This window comes from Dendroctonus ponderosae, unplaced genomic scaffold (assembly GCF_020466585.1).
Source record: "Dendroctonus ponderosae isolate FM_Combo_2020 unplaced genomic scaffold, Dpon_F_20191213v2 Dpon_F_20191213_5, whole genome shotgun sequence".
NCBI classification, from domain to species: Eukaryota; Metazoa; Arthropoda; class Insecta; order Coleoptera; family Curculionidae; genus Dendroctonus; species Dendroctonus ponderosae.
In genome coordinates this window covers 11,033,490-11,048,644 of record NW_026018715.1, presented here as the reverse complement: position 1 = coordinate 11,048,644, position 15,155 = coordinate 11,033,490, and the positions used below count along the sequence as shown (strand labels likewise).

Below are 15,155 nucleotides of genomic sequence, written 5' to 3'. Positions count from 1 at the left end.
TAAGTCAGCTAAGAATGTCTTCTATCGAGTATCGGCCTCCACATTCCGATGCTTCAAATGGTTATTCTGAAACGGGCTTGAAATCGCAAGATGCAAAGAAAACCGCGCATCAAATTAGCAAATTGGCAAAAATATCCAATTTTCTAAAATTCATTATGAAGGAACTTGCAACTCGTTTAGCCACAATTTTGTGCTACAAGTCACGTAAAGCTTCCTGGGGCGATCGAGGAGGCCTGCAGTCGGATACGATACATGATTGTTTACAGACGATCTTCAGAAGGACATGGCGTAAAAGTGAAAAACCGCGCAATTATACTCAATTTTCTAAAATTCATTACAAAGCAACCTTTAGCTCATTTAGACCCATTTAACATATTTTGTCACTCAAAATCTCACTTTTTTCAAAATGTTTGTCAGTTTTACTCGGGACAACTTTCGCTTTTGCTAAATAGTTTCCTTACCTATTTTTTGCATTGCCCTTTATTTCTGTTATTGAATATTTGAGTATGAAAATACTGTATGTTGAATTAATATTATCAACGCCCTGTTGTTTAAAAGAAAAATATTTTGCACTCCGAATTTTGAATCCAATGACGCCGGAGAAATTTTCGATTTGCTAAGCCAATAAAATTACGAATTTTCTGAAAAAAGTGGGTCTAAAAACTGAATTTTTTCGAACCCAAAAATTTCCAAACGACTTGCTGTATTCTTCTGATAAAAACAGTAAATCAACCATCAGTAAAACTATGTCCATAGTCAGATTTCTAGCAGCAGACTCTTTACAAGCTAGGTAAATGCTACATGGAATAGTCTTTGTCCGGAGACCTCAAAGCATTTTATTCTATGCGATTAAACATCGCCTTAATTCCCCCCGTTCAGCTCGACTCGATTGCGGGAATCCATTACCCAACCTCATTTGGAGGACGTTTATAAAATAAAATACTTTTTGAGTAAAAGTGCACTTAACCGAGCTTTTGCTGCAGCTTTTTCCATTACCCCTAAGTAACCAATACTGCACACAGATGATTGAAACAAAGCTCTATTTAATCGGACTAATGCATTTAAATAGAGCGTGTATATCTGAGTTGGAAAGCGTCTTTTATCGCGTTCAGCTCGTGACTTTGAGGCTGGCACGCAATGCCTTCCTTCCGGCCTTCCTAAGCTGGACTTGAATAATTCAAGAAAAAAAGATCTGATTACCAAACAAACTGCTTACTGATATTGCAGCTGAAAAACGTCCAGCCAATAAGCGTTGGCAGGCTTTTGTGTGTGGCCAATTGAATTGAAGAGTCAGAGCGTTACTAATTCAATTGCTGGTTAAATGGATGGGCCATAAATCGCTGGTATTATGGGAAATGAGGTGCAATCGAGAGATACATATATGTTAATAAAGCATCGAAATGGTAACGTTAATTTGAGTCGATCGGACATCGAATACTGGTTGACATGTTGCGAGTGCGATAAGTTAACTCTTCGAAACAATCGTGGAAACTGCGATTAGTGATGTTTATGGGTTTGTGTTCTGGTTGCAGCCAAAAAGGATTTTTTATGTTGATATCCTCAACTTTTGTGTACATTTTCACTTAAGCTTTATATGATTTATTTGACTTCTTTTGCATTTAGAAACTCCGCAAGGGCCTAGAGTGAACGTTTGGATTTAAGTGTTGCAAAGCAGCAGGATAATGGATTAATTGCGGCAGGGCAATCTTCTAACTACAACCCTAATAAGAGCAGCGATATAAATAATGCAAAAGGTTCTAAGCCCTTGCACCGTTCAGCCATTGCTCAACGTAACAAGAATATATTACCTGCTCTTAAAAAGTGCTTATTTGCAAAAATCTCCATTTAAAACTGATGTAGCGGGCCATTGTAAATAATCGCGTCCATAATTTAGTGCAAGACAGTGCTTAGCGAAGTTCAGCAAAAGGGAGCATTAGAAAAGTGACAAACTCTTGACTAGTGTATTCTCTTCATCTAGTTTAGGGAATTTGTTTTGGAGCACAACCAAATTCACTCGCTTGAATAATTGAACAGATCTGGTTGAATGCTCGAATCTTGCAAAGGTTGGAAATCAATGGTAGGCGAAAAGGGCCAGTAAAAATGGCAAAGGAAAATGTAAGACAAAAGGGTTTATCTGACTCAAATTTGCTCAATAAGCCTACATAATTCATCTTTTCACTTTTTTATTTATACTTTTTGGGGCTTGTTTGAATGTTTGCCTTTTGTGCCATCACTAGCTATAAACTGTTGAATCTTTGTATTTAATGTGTTCTTTAGAAAATCATCAATTATTGCAAACTACTCTTGAAGAATATTCTTGAGAAATTTTCAATTTGCTTTGTGTAGATTTTATTGAAAATTGTCCCTACTTTAAGGCAAACATGTAAAATTTATTTAGAAACACTTTGACTCATTCAACAATTTTTCAGAAACGGATTTTCAAAATTTAATACGACGAATGTGGTCTGAATAATTTAAATGCAGTTTGAAACTGCCGAACGGTAATTAAATTGACCTGAGTTTGTTGCTTAGCTCGAGAGTCTCAGCATAAAAAATAGAGAAGAAGAATGATAATTTCGACGATTTTATGGGAAAATAGAAAAAAATAAATTTGTTTTACTCCAGGTGGATACGATCCAATCGATCTAACTACGGCATTTAAAGTACTGATCCCTAAAAGGCTTGGGGCAAACTACAGAATCCATATAATATCGAGTTATTTTATCTTCAATTTGGTTATTTTGTTTCTTTTATCTTCTACTTTTTCAACAGCGTTTTCTTGCTTCCTGTTGGATATAGACCTGTACAGTACAAGTACAAACAAAAGGATCAAAACAACACTTTCTACGATGGATTTTTGCCATTAAAAGAACGTCGACATACCGAATAATCCGAATTTAGAAGGCCGAGAATTTCTATCCGTTTTAATTGAGGATAATGCTAGAGGAGAGTCTCGCCTTATGAAATATTGCTGCAAGCTGAGAAATCTTGGTTGGTCCAAAAATGTGCAGAAATTATACAGGTTTTGCGAAATTTGCAAACGCTGGCTTTGTTTCGCTCTGCTGGCGAAATCTTCAAAGATAGCTGAAGATGTTTGTTCATTTTCCTCAAAATTCCTTAAATTTTAGCTACTTTGATTTGCAAAGACTTGCAGCAGCTGCACAACTGATTGCCTCTAAAGTATTTAAAAAAGTCGTCTTGCTTGTGTGGTATTTTTCGAAAACTTAGGAAGATTTTTGCAAAAACAAATAACATATTAATTCGGTTTTACTTGAAGTTAAAACTCCAAGGGAGTTGAAAAAATGCAATTCGTCAATTGGAGCTGGATAAAACGTTGCTGCTAAGTTGATCAAACGATTCTAAAGGCTTGTTCCAAAATTATTAAACTCTTGGTTTGCTTCGAGTGCTCTTCAAAGTAAGATTTTTCATTTTCTTCTGCATCTGCGCTAATCTATAGCGAATTGTTTAATTCCCATAAAAAAATCATCGAAGTAGTCTTTAAAATAATGAAGATAATCGAAGAATGAACGTGAAATTTCTGGTACTGTTAGCTGTTCTTGCAGAACCTTGCGGATTTTGAGCATGTATTTGGATTTACTGCTTTAGAAAAAACTCTGGAATCTGCTTGTTCTTGGCCTGGCTAATAATCGATGTTTTCATTAACGGACAATATTTTACCATGTTTGGCCCTTGAGAATATTATGAAAAAGCAAAAGCGACCAGACTTTAACGGCGATTCTAGCTCGATTGGCAGCTTTAAATTATCCAAAAAAAGAGACGCATTTTGAGCAATTGCCATCAAATTCCTGGACGTTGTCCATTCCGAAACCCCTCTGTGATAAAAGATTTCGTTTTCATCGGGTTTAAAGCATGTTAACTAAGGTGGAAACGTTGAAATGTGGCCCAAAAGCACATTCCCTATTCACTTATTTCCTGCAACTAATCGCAGAAATTGGTAATCCATTATCCATGGGGGGAATTATGCGGTCACTTGTGCTGACAATCAATTCTATTTACCTTGTCTCTCTTTTGCTTGCTGCAAAGTGCAATCCGGGACCGCAGGGACTGTCGGTAATTGAAACTTGATTTGTTGAAACTGACACAATGCAATTGCAAGTCAGGAGAGTGGAGCTCAAGCGGGAATTGAAATTAGGCCATTGTCTACAAATGCGTCATTCTGATCCCTATTTTAATCCCATTGTACCGATCTTTTGAAGCTGCTGCTGCATAGTTCACGTATGCCAACCAGTGCTAACTTTCATTATTCAGTTCGAACTGTTATAAGCAAAAAAAAGTCACACTCATTAGAAAACAAGTGTGGGTGATTTGGAGCTTCGCTCTTTTTCGACCGGTTTATTAGATTTTTTAGCACAGGAAAAATTCTCTGAAGTCAAGCCAGTAAACTGGATAAGCCAATAAAGCACGAGTTGCCGAGCTCTGACATGTGGAGGCAAATAAATTACATTAAACAATTTAATGGGCATTCATCCAGTAATTATTCTACATGGCGCTCGCCCGTTTTACTACTAGTTACGAATTACGACTTGTGAAATTTGCATTGGAGCGTAAATCATTTTAATAGGCGAGTTAAGACTCGCTACTTCACGGTTTTACTGTTTGCAAGTCCCACTTTAATTCTGATGCAAAAATAACATTAAGGGGGATTAGCATTATGCATCACGGCGGCCTTAATTAATACCGAAAGGTAGCAACGCCGTTAGAACGTATCAGACCAATGGGAAATGTTGCTTAGAACGATTTTTCCAGAGGCTCATTTCAAGCCGCCACTGGAAACAGTCGGCTCTTATCGTATTATATATTATAACCATTCAATAGATAAAATATCGATAAACTTCCTCTGGCCTTTGTTGGGACTCAGTAAATTGCCCTCGAAGTCTTTCAATGATTGTAGAATGGTCCTTTCAACGGCAGGGTTTTTTCAATAACGTTTCTTGTTTGCCTGCACTTTATGTAGTCTTCTCTGGTTTTGCCTTGTTTGCACTGGCAAAGCTTCCAGGAAGTTTTCGCAAAATAGCTCTAACGATGGAGATTATCAAATGCTATTAATTCCTAGTCCACTCTTTCGCTCAGTCACTTCTTTCTGTAGTTTGCCTGATTCTTGCCAGCAGAGTTTTTGTACGCCTGGATACTACAGCCAATTTAACCCAGTCGAATTGACTGTTTCTGGACAATATAGGAAATTTTTACTCTCAGCAAGTCAATGCATGCGATAAGCCCTGTAGTAAAGACATTCCAAGTCCATGTCTGTCTTTGTGTAATTGTGCTTTGTGTAGTCCCGCTTTATGTTCCCCACTCCGTTTGTTCTTCCCTGTTGTTTGTCGCTTTTGTACTTTGTGTTTGTGATTCGTGTTTTTGCATGCTTGAAATTGCAACTTTCTTAAGGTAAATTCTGCCTTTATCGTCTACTTTCCCATTAGCAAATTGTCGTTGCAATGAAAAGCCAATCAGTTGCAATTAATTAGGCGACAATTGCTCGAAACCTTTCGCTCGGCTAATTGCAAGGTGCACAATGAAACCCTAAAGACAAAGTAGGTTTTGTTTTGTACCTTTTTGGACCATTGTGTTAAAGCCCGAATAATCCGGCATGGATTTTTCCAGCTCCCAGAAGACATTCTGCGCTGGGTTTCATATAAATGAGGCTTTGCCTCGTTTATAATAATGGTTCGCGTTTTTCTTTAAAAAAAATGTTTAAACAGGTTTGAGTTACTTTGTACGGACGGAGATTAAAAGGTTTGCTTAAACGCCAAAAGCACGCAATTGAAGTAAAATTCCAAAAAAAAAACAGAGTAAAAACCCACTTCCAGCTCTGTTTAAAGCAGGTTCTCTTGAAAAAGTCCACATATGCAACATGAGGGTTTGCAGCTTCAAGCTGAATAAGTTGCGGAATAAAGTAAAAGATAAATCCTTTTTGCCCAATTACGGTTCTTGGCGGAAAGTCATATTTTATTTAGTTTATGAGTTGATTTTTGGCCAGAGGAAAAACAGCAAGTTTATAAATTATGACAGCATGAAGCTCAGCGCCGGCCGGTTTCGACGTTTGCACGAAACTGGAGAAACCTAGAAAAGAAATGGAGCAGCTTTTTCCAAAGTTTACGATTATTTAATAAAAGCACTGTTATGCTCCGAATGAATATGCAATTTCGGTTTTAAGTCGTTCTGTTGTTGATGAACTAATAGGTAAAGTTTGAGGTCTGTTGAGCAGGGGGATGCCCAGTTGATTAAGAAGGTCTGAGTGGTAGAATAAACCAAAAAATTAGGCGGTTATTGCTGGAATACTTACATTGGACTGATTTTAGGGGGTCTGTTAAAAGGACTTTGTTTATTCGGAACGTTGTGATACAAAACGTTCAAAAAAGCTTGCGGAACGTCTGGAAGAAATCCTGGATCTGAATTTTGAGTTGACCTAATAAATTAATAGCGGCTTTTTCTCGAAAAAAATTTCAACTGAAATCCACTCCAAAAGAGCGTTTAATCAGCCTTCAAGCACAAGTGCAATTCCCCCATTGAATGTTGGTTGCTGCTTGAGTTTCCCATATTTACCATTCCTGTATGGGAAAATCGTTCATCGGTTAACGTCCAAGCCATTCTTGTTCCCAATAAAAGCGGAAAGAAAGTTTATTCCCCGATAAGTCGGTTTTCAATTTAGATATGTCCCTATTGGAGCTAAATAAATAAAGCAGCTTTCTGGTAGACATTCCGGCGTTTTATCTGGAATGGTTTCCATATCCAATCGGGCGGTATAAAAATATCGTTCTTCAGACCGAAATGAACATCCTTACCCTTTCTCGGTGAGATCAAAGCGATTTGCGATCAGATTTACTGTGTCGGATGCAGGGGTTTTAAAAAATTTATTAATTAGCTTGTTCAAATCTTATTGCAATCTTGTTTACCATCGAAATTAGTTCCTTATTGCCTCGAATATATCAAACCGGCCTGTCTACTGCTGTTACTGGCTGCGATGCATTTCATTAATAAGATACTATCTGGCTCCTTAAGATTAGCCGGTTTCCATTAATGGATGTGTAATTCAGTGGCAATAATGGGCTCAGGTGGAATCTATTTTGGACAAAGACATAATTTGCGGTCTGCTTTGTCTTCACTATATTAACGGAATCAAATATGCTCCGCTTTCTTGCCAGGAACAATGCGAAATTTCCGGCTCATTTCGTTTTGCATTCAACCATGTTGCTGTGAGGAAAAATGCCTGGATAATCCCCAAATCGATTTCAATTTCAACAAAAGTCTATAGATATACATCTCAATAAGCGAGGGCAACTGTTGAGGTCCAGTCAATTCGGAAGAACAATTAATTCGAATTTCCCACAATAAACGTATGATTTATGGATCTCTTTGGCTGGACAGCAGCCGCGTTCAATTTTTGTTCCGGCTCGCCGGTAATAATTTTGATAAATATCCCTGTGATTGATTTATATAAATGTAAGTGGACGCATAACGTCCAGGAAACTTACTCGTAGGATGATGGATTGAGACAGTTTGACGCCGGATACTTTCTCCATTACGGTAATACGGTCCAGGGTGGGAGTTTTCAGCAAGATTAATCTAAACTTAAACTGTTTTTCGAGAGTTTTTTGCTTGGTTGGTTGATATATTTGCCGCATTTAATGGAAATCACGTTAACAATAATTGGAAAACTCGGCATTGTAAAGCCAACCAAACATTTATTAATGTTTTAATTATCGGTCCATATGCTCAATGTGCAAATACGAAATAAGAGTACTCAAATAGACTAAAAGCAATATATAGCTCGTGACAACAACGCGGTTTGGATTTAATATGCACTCGAAATGGATTTATTTGCATTTCGATTTTCCATTGCTTTTTGTTCGATTGTTATCCAGTCCTCAATCAGCAGGCTTTTTCGAAAATTGCCCCAACCACCCAGACATCTGTTGGACCGGAAAACATCCAATATAGGAAATTATAAGACCCAAAAGAACGAGAATGCTGTTTTAAAATCAATATTACTATAATATGAAACCGTTCCGGGGTCACCACGGAGCCGGAATAAGAAATATGAATTCGATATCATTTTTATAGATCCATTGAGTGTCGTTCGTTCCTATTTTATTCCTGCTTTGCTGGTTTCATTTGGATCTATGAAAATATGCTTTTATGTTAGCCAAGTCCAAATACAGCCTTTATGTTACGGAATTGCTCTAAATCGCCTGTTTATGAGAACTTATTATGCACTTTTCGAGCGGAAATGGTCTATGGAAACGGAAAAATCGCATAAATAAAACAGTAAAGAAGATATAAAAGAATGCCAGCAAGGTATTGCACAAAAATTCTAAGCTATAAAAAAAATTCTAGCCAGAGGCAGAGCGTGGTTTTATTGAGGGTGCACAAAATCATCCCAAATCGCTTCCTCGTTGGGTACTTGCCAAAAAATCTTTATTTCATAGATAAATTAATCACAGTTTTAATTTTTCACATGCACGTTTTCCGCTGAAAGTAGATTTTCTAAACGAATTAGACTCGCGCAATCATTCGTGCGAACCACTTTGAAGATGAAACCCACTTGTGATTACGCAAAATTTCTTCGACGGCCGTAAAGCTCGAAAAGCTCAATTCACCAGTTGAAAGAAGAAAATTTGAAGACGTTGAAGAAAAACTACTTGTACAACTAAGAATATTTTTCAGAAATCAGTTGCAATTGATTTTCCTTTTCTCAACCCATTTCTCGTTTATTTAAGGTTTAAATGTTCTTAAATTCACTTCCACTTACTCCACATTGCAAATCACCTAAGCACATTCATTTTTTAACTGCCTCTTTATAATTGTCCTTAATATTCGCTCTAGAAACCTTTATTTTTTTTCATTTTAACTTCAATTCTTTTGGAGTAATGTTATAATAAATAAGCGACCTTTTCTCCATAAAATGGGCTTCGGTTGGTCTAAACTTGCGATTTAAAATTTAAAAAATTTAGTCAGCAAGGAAAATTTAATCGCTTTTAAATGTTACACACATCATAAAAAAACCTGAACAGCGCTTAAATGACGTGCACTGACTAAATATGCGGGCCACACCCTCCAGCTTCACATCGAACGAATGCTGATCAATCGTAGCCGATATTTTTTTTAACAGTACACATCGATTTTCAACGTACATGTGCTCTTATGGAGGAACCACCTCTATCTCTAGCACAAGATAGAGATTTTTTGCTCAATCTGAATCAAGCACGTTTCCATTGAATTATGTTGATGGTGGCGATAAAATTGATGAAACGCTGCGGTATGCAAATTGGCCACTCTGCAAAATTCGCAACTTTTCTAAAACTTCACGTCCATATGGAGAATTGAACATCGAACGTCCCTAATAAATCGGGATAGCTGAACATGCAGGCAGGTCATATCTGTTGCAGTAATTTCGCAAATCGCTTCACTTTAATTGACTCTCGAATTCTAATATATTAACTAGTGAGTTTTTAGATGAGTTTCGATTAGAATCCAGACAAGTTTCCCATACCTAGCCGAAATTGTTTGTTATGGTTAAACAGCGCTTGGGTAAACATTTGGGATGCAAATCGAGCTAATACGGATTTTTCCCAGATGAAACATCAACTTTGCTCACTGCTGGGGAATAAGCACATTAACAAAACTCAAATATGTACCGAACGAAATCCGCGCAAATTTAACTAAATCCCGTTTGGGGGCAAATATTAAACTTGAGTGAATTTAGCGATGTATCTTTGTGGAAACTTTGCCTATTTGTCATGTTAGAATAAAGTTTATGAAAGTTATTAAACATTAATTTCCCAGTGAGAAACCGGTGCGAACTTGTTCGGTTTCATTAAGTTGCGATCTGGCGCGCTGGAAAACTGGAACAAGACAACTGGAACAAGACAGATCGAAGATGGCTTAAAATTCGATGAATTATTTTGCAATTTTAGACTTTGTTGCTGGGAAAAACAAACGAAATTTCCACAGTAAATTGATTTTTAGTGGCCGAACTGAGAAAAAGGCCGTATTTTCCCGAGCTTAACAGAGCAGCAACTTAATGAAATTATTATTACAGTCGGTCGTTTTTTTTTGCAGCTATGCGCTGCTTTTCATTTCAATTTATTCGAGAAAATGCAGGTGCAGTTAGCCTAGAAAAGCCATTCCATTTGCTTTATTATTGGGTGCATTTCTGGACTAATTAAATTTTGATCCGTATTTACATTTGCGTTTAATTAATTCCGACTCAGCGAATTCTCCATATAAATATCCTGCAAACAATACGTTTCTTTTACTAAAAATTAGAACCGGCCAATAAGAACTAGAAAGATGTAGCGCATTTACGAAACGAAATATTCAACTGCCACAAAACAGTACCAGTTAAGGAACGTGAAAAATGTTTAAACCGGAAAGTTTCCAGTGAAATTTGCAAATAATTTAACAGCCCATTCATTATTAGCCAAAGGAGTTGAAAGTTTTGCGGCACTAAGAACTTTAAAATTTGTTGATTAAATTTGGTTTCTCGCCTTACCAGCAGCGCAAGATAGGAAACTTGGATCGTTCCTGCTGGCCTCACGCCAGCTAATAAACGGAGCACTTAAGCAGCAATTTATGTCATGTAGAACAACTACATTGGCGCTCTTCATGCTGCTCAATTGCTCTAAAAATTACCGAAATTTTAAAATGTTTAGCATTTATTACTACGCATTTTATTGATTCCCAAGGTAACATGGCAGGAAAAATTATCGCCATTCTAAATAATCAATTATCAGGATTATTATAATCAGGCTTTTTCGTAGGTACTAAATTATGGTCTTAATGGATATGGAAATTTACAATATTTAGATCAATTAGAAAATTCAGTGTCCAAATTTATTTTGCTTGTTAGATCACGTTTTGTCTATCAACATAAGCGAGCCCCTAATTTATTTTCGAAATAACTTTAGAAATTTTCTGAATAGACCGTTCGACGATCTTGGCCATCATGTTCACCGGATTTTACTCTCCTGGATTTTTGTTTTTGGCCACGGATAAAGTGGTTGGTTTATGCTTTGAAAGTGTCCTACAACAAAACTCGCTGGTAGATCAATTTGTAGTTGATTTGAACAACTACAAGTGTATGAAAGTGGGAAGTGATATTTTCGAAAAATTCTGTGAAATTAAGGCATTTTCCTTATAATTATTTGTTTTGTACAATCAATTAAAGTATTTTTGAAAAAAAAACAAAGTGAGCTTACTTTGACTTCTTGATCCTAAAATTATTTCAACTTCCTCCCGAGTCACCCTAAGGTTTAAGTCAGGTTTTGCGCCCAAAATTGTGTGAAAAATATTCTGACAATTGTGTCCAAGTTCAGAACAAATTTTTCAACTGCATGTTTTCTTTTGTTTTAGTTCCTGGAGATAAACAGCAACGAGTTTTGACTTGACCACTGAAAGCGGGGTCTAATTTTCTTACCTTTTGACTGGGTAAGTATAGTTTAAACCAATGAAAAAAATGAATGCTAACGAGAACATTTAACTGTGCTAAAAACTAATGTGCCAAAAAGTTGCAAAAACCATTGTCGAAAATCTGTGGAGATGAAAATTGAATACATGTTTTTCTTTGAAAATAAAACTTCTTACCACTGACTTTATTTAACTGACAAACTTTTACTTGATGGTAGTCAACTAATGTCTTTCCCAAAAAATATTTACTAATTTGATGTCTACATTTTCAAGTTGTTTGCCAAGAGCATCTACCACACTCATCTATAACCATGCACTTTTATAGAAAGTAAATATTTTAATTTCTTAGAGATTTAAAAAGTAAATAATTGCTCGAGAAAATTACCTCGTTGTCTTCAATCAACTGAGATAAAACTAAATATTTGTGTGTCATACACGGCCCTATAGGAATCCATCAGGTAAAAAAGGAGCAAAACAAAAATGTGTTTTTCCGATTCTTTTCTCCGTTTGTTTTCAGCCGATGGTTCTGGTGATTGTACCCAAAAGTTTGAAAACATAATTAGCCCTAAATTTTTTGTGATTGTGTTTTAGCTTCCGCACAGTCCTACCGACTGCGCCAGTTATAAAACTTTCATTAACAATTTCGATTTAAAAAGTCGTTCACTTTGCTCCTTATAAACATTTTTTTTAAAGATTTTGCAAACAAAAATTTGCACTGGTAAATGAATCGAAAATAGACACAGACGAGAGTCTGATCTTCATTAAATATACAATGATCTAAAGTACATGAACAAAATGATTCTGGGGCATTCGTGTGTTAAAAACGGTTCGAACAAACTTTGATTAGGAAAAAATGTCTGGCTTCTCTGCGTTGTTTGCCATGTTTTAGGCCCCCTAAAGAAAAAATCTGACGAAGTTAAGGTCCAAACACGTTCCTTGTTTGTTTGCATAAAAGGCGCGAATGCTAAAAAATCCACAAAAGGCACGAAAATCTCAATAAAACTTTGGCCATTCAACTATCAACCGACAAATTGAACTTGATCACAAAAAACTGGAGGTTCTAGCAGATTATGTACCAAGACTCTTAACAAATGAGTCTCATTAAGGAACAAATCCTCCCGATCTTACAAGAAATCAGGACAGATCGTGTTCTTGTGAGTCAAACAGGGTCTCAGGAGCATTTTGTGTATGCACCCTGTAGATTTTTTCATAGGTGAAAGTTAGAATTTACTGCAGATTGAATACTGTTAGAAATTCATTCAAACTCTGTAGTTTTCCAGCTGAAATAATTGCGTAAATCAGATCTGAACGTTAATGGTGGCCATTCTCCTCCAACGCTACAGCTGGATACATGGCTGTAGTATATCACTGGCTAATAAATTTGTACGATTTTCCCACTTGAATGAGAACGGCCGAAATTCGCGATAGTCATTTTTGTCTGAAATAAATGAAACTGCCAATATTTTAGTCAGCCCCGTCCCCCAAAAGCGTATAGAGCCCGAGTGCGAACACCAAACAATACATTTTGAGAATTGAATTTTCTACGGCTCAATATATTTGAAAAATGCCAGGTTACATTTTAGCAGTCCTGCTTTTAGAGTTTTGTTACGACCCGATGGATTATCTCGAGTGGGAAGTTTTTCCTTTTCCATTCTAGGAAATTTACAGTTTTTTGCACTGCAAATGTTTCCAACTCAACTAGATTTACTAACTTTTCAGCCACATAGAGCGTGCAATGGCTGATAGTTTTTCTTCGACAAATTTTTGGTAGCAGTTTTCCCAATTAATGAACCAAATAAATAAAATCAAATTAAATTATTTCGATCCATTTGACTAAAAAGGGTTAGACGAGGCCGGGGCCGCGACCCTGAGGGAGAGCGAAATAAACCTTTGATACGAGGGCCCTCTCTAATTAAGCAAATTTAATTTGTTTTTCAGTTCAGGATAATAATTACGGGGAAATCATTAGGTTTTATCACTTTTCAGTAGGCTCCAAAGGGGCGCCTAAAATAAGGTGTCTGGTTAATAAAACATATTTTTAAACATAATGGTAATTTTCCACTGCGTTGATTTTTACAATATTTCCCACGTTAAAAATTCTTCCACTCGCACCCAAAGCCAGACAACTTTAAAACTTTGACATTGTGAAAAAGAAAGATGACCCAAAGGATGGTGCAAATTTTGATTAAATTTACAAAATGTCAACGAACAAAAAACAAGAAAAAATACTGAAGTCGAAAAAGTGAATAGTTGCCGAGCTGAAAGTGACGCTTCAAAAACTCCTAAAAAGACTCGGTAAAAATTTGAAAAATTTGAAAAATGAAAGGGAATAATGCGTAAGCAGATGGTGGAAACGGTATTTAGATCCAATTATTGCTCAATTTAAAGACAGACACTTAAACTTAGACTTTAAAGTGAAATAATGCAAAACTTTAACAAAAACTGGAAGAAATCGTTTTAAAACAGAAATGAAAAAAAATGTGTTTGTTCTTGGGTCGAGTTTGGGTTTATTTTGGAGAAGGCAGCGCAATTAACCTATTTTTTGACTCAGTGTATCCGGTGGCCTTTAATTCCGGAGGTTGAGACTTTCTTCAGCTATTTCTGGATGCTTTGCAGATTTCCTGAGAACGATTTTTTTCAAAAATCTCAATTGCAGTGATTACTTAGAAGTTTCTCGAAACGTTAGACCCTTGATTAATCCCGATGGTAAAAATGTAATCCAAATTTCCGAAAAATGTGTTTGAAATCTCTCAAATTTTCAGACAAATTTAAGAGTGTCGGAACGCATTTTTGCAACTAAATTTATTCAGACATCCGTCCTTTAAGTTTCCACATCCCGACCTTCAACTCTTCTTGTTCAGAACCTAATAAAACCTCATTTTTGTCATGCAAAACACTTTCATTATTGCAAACAACTGCTGCTGCTGCTAAAGTTGTCTCGTTTATCCATCTTTCCCCATCTAGACTGATGGCCCCCTATTGGACGAATTGAATTGAACCATCCAGCTCCTAATTCATCTTTTTTCTTTTATCATGCCAATTTGCTTATTCCCTATTCATGAATGAGTAACTCAAGCACATAAGTAGGATAGCGATCAATCAACTAGCTGGTGGCTTTCGTTCAATTTACTGGCCATCGATCACCGCCAACGAGCTGAAAAACATCCAAACCGCTCTTTGTTCTTCTCCGGCGAAAAATTCAATCCAGCTCCGAAACGTCTAACTACTAATTAAAGTCGTGTCTAGATTTTCAACCCCGTCTCATTTGAATATTACCTTCGGGGGAAAGTAATGCTCGCCTATAAAAAAAAAACAGGGGAGAGAGTGACAAACAAAAACATAAGTCCCCATTGGCGTGTGGTCTATGAAGATAAATGTAAGGAAAACACCTTTAAAACAGGAAGGGGAGCCCAAATAACAGCTTGTCTTGATAGAACCGAAGCACACTTTACGATTGCGAGTGTAGTCGGCCGAAACAAAAACAGGAGCGGAAAAACCGAAAAGCAAACATTGTTTCCAGACGAAGGAAAATGCTCGGTTGGTATTTTATTTCCACGATAAAACCACCTGCATTCTTTCAACAAATCATGGAAATCGCACAAAATTTAGAGGTTTTTCTAAAATAGTTCCCCCCAAAATTCTACCTACAATGTCCAACAGTTTTCCTTCGGAGCTGATTGGTCTGAACTAAAATCGAGAAAGCCAAGGGTTTCCCTGGATGACTGATTTTA

General features: G+C 36.6%; 2 protein-coding genes across 2 annotated transcripts in view; both read left to right on the top strand.

The window, feature by feature from the left end:
- The window catches only part of LOC125504523 (cuticle protein 38-like), a 12,306-nt gene extending 8,412 nt beyond the window's left edge, over positions 1 to 3,894 (top strand). The window contains exon 2 of the mRNA XM_048666665.1: positions 3,883 to 3,894. The gene's annotated coding sequence lies outside the window, so the exon portion shown is untranslated. The remainder of the gene's footprint in view (positions 1 to 3,882) is intronic.
- A 1,353-nt stretch (positions 3,895 to 5,247) lies between these two features.
- The window catches only part of LOC109546617 (CUGBP Elav-like family member 1-A), a 208,588-nt gene continuing 198,680 nt past the window's right edge, over positions 5,248 to 15,155 (top strand). Inside the window, exons 1-2 of the mRNA XM_019917630.2 lie at positions 5,248 to 5,403; positions 11,371 to 11,445. The gene's annotated coding sequence lies outside the window, so the exon portion shown is untranslated. The remainder of the gene's footprint in view (positions 5,404 to 11,370; positions 11,446 to 15,155) is intronic.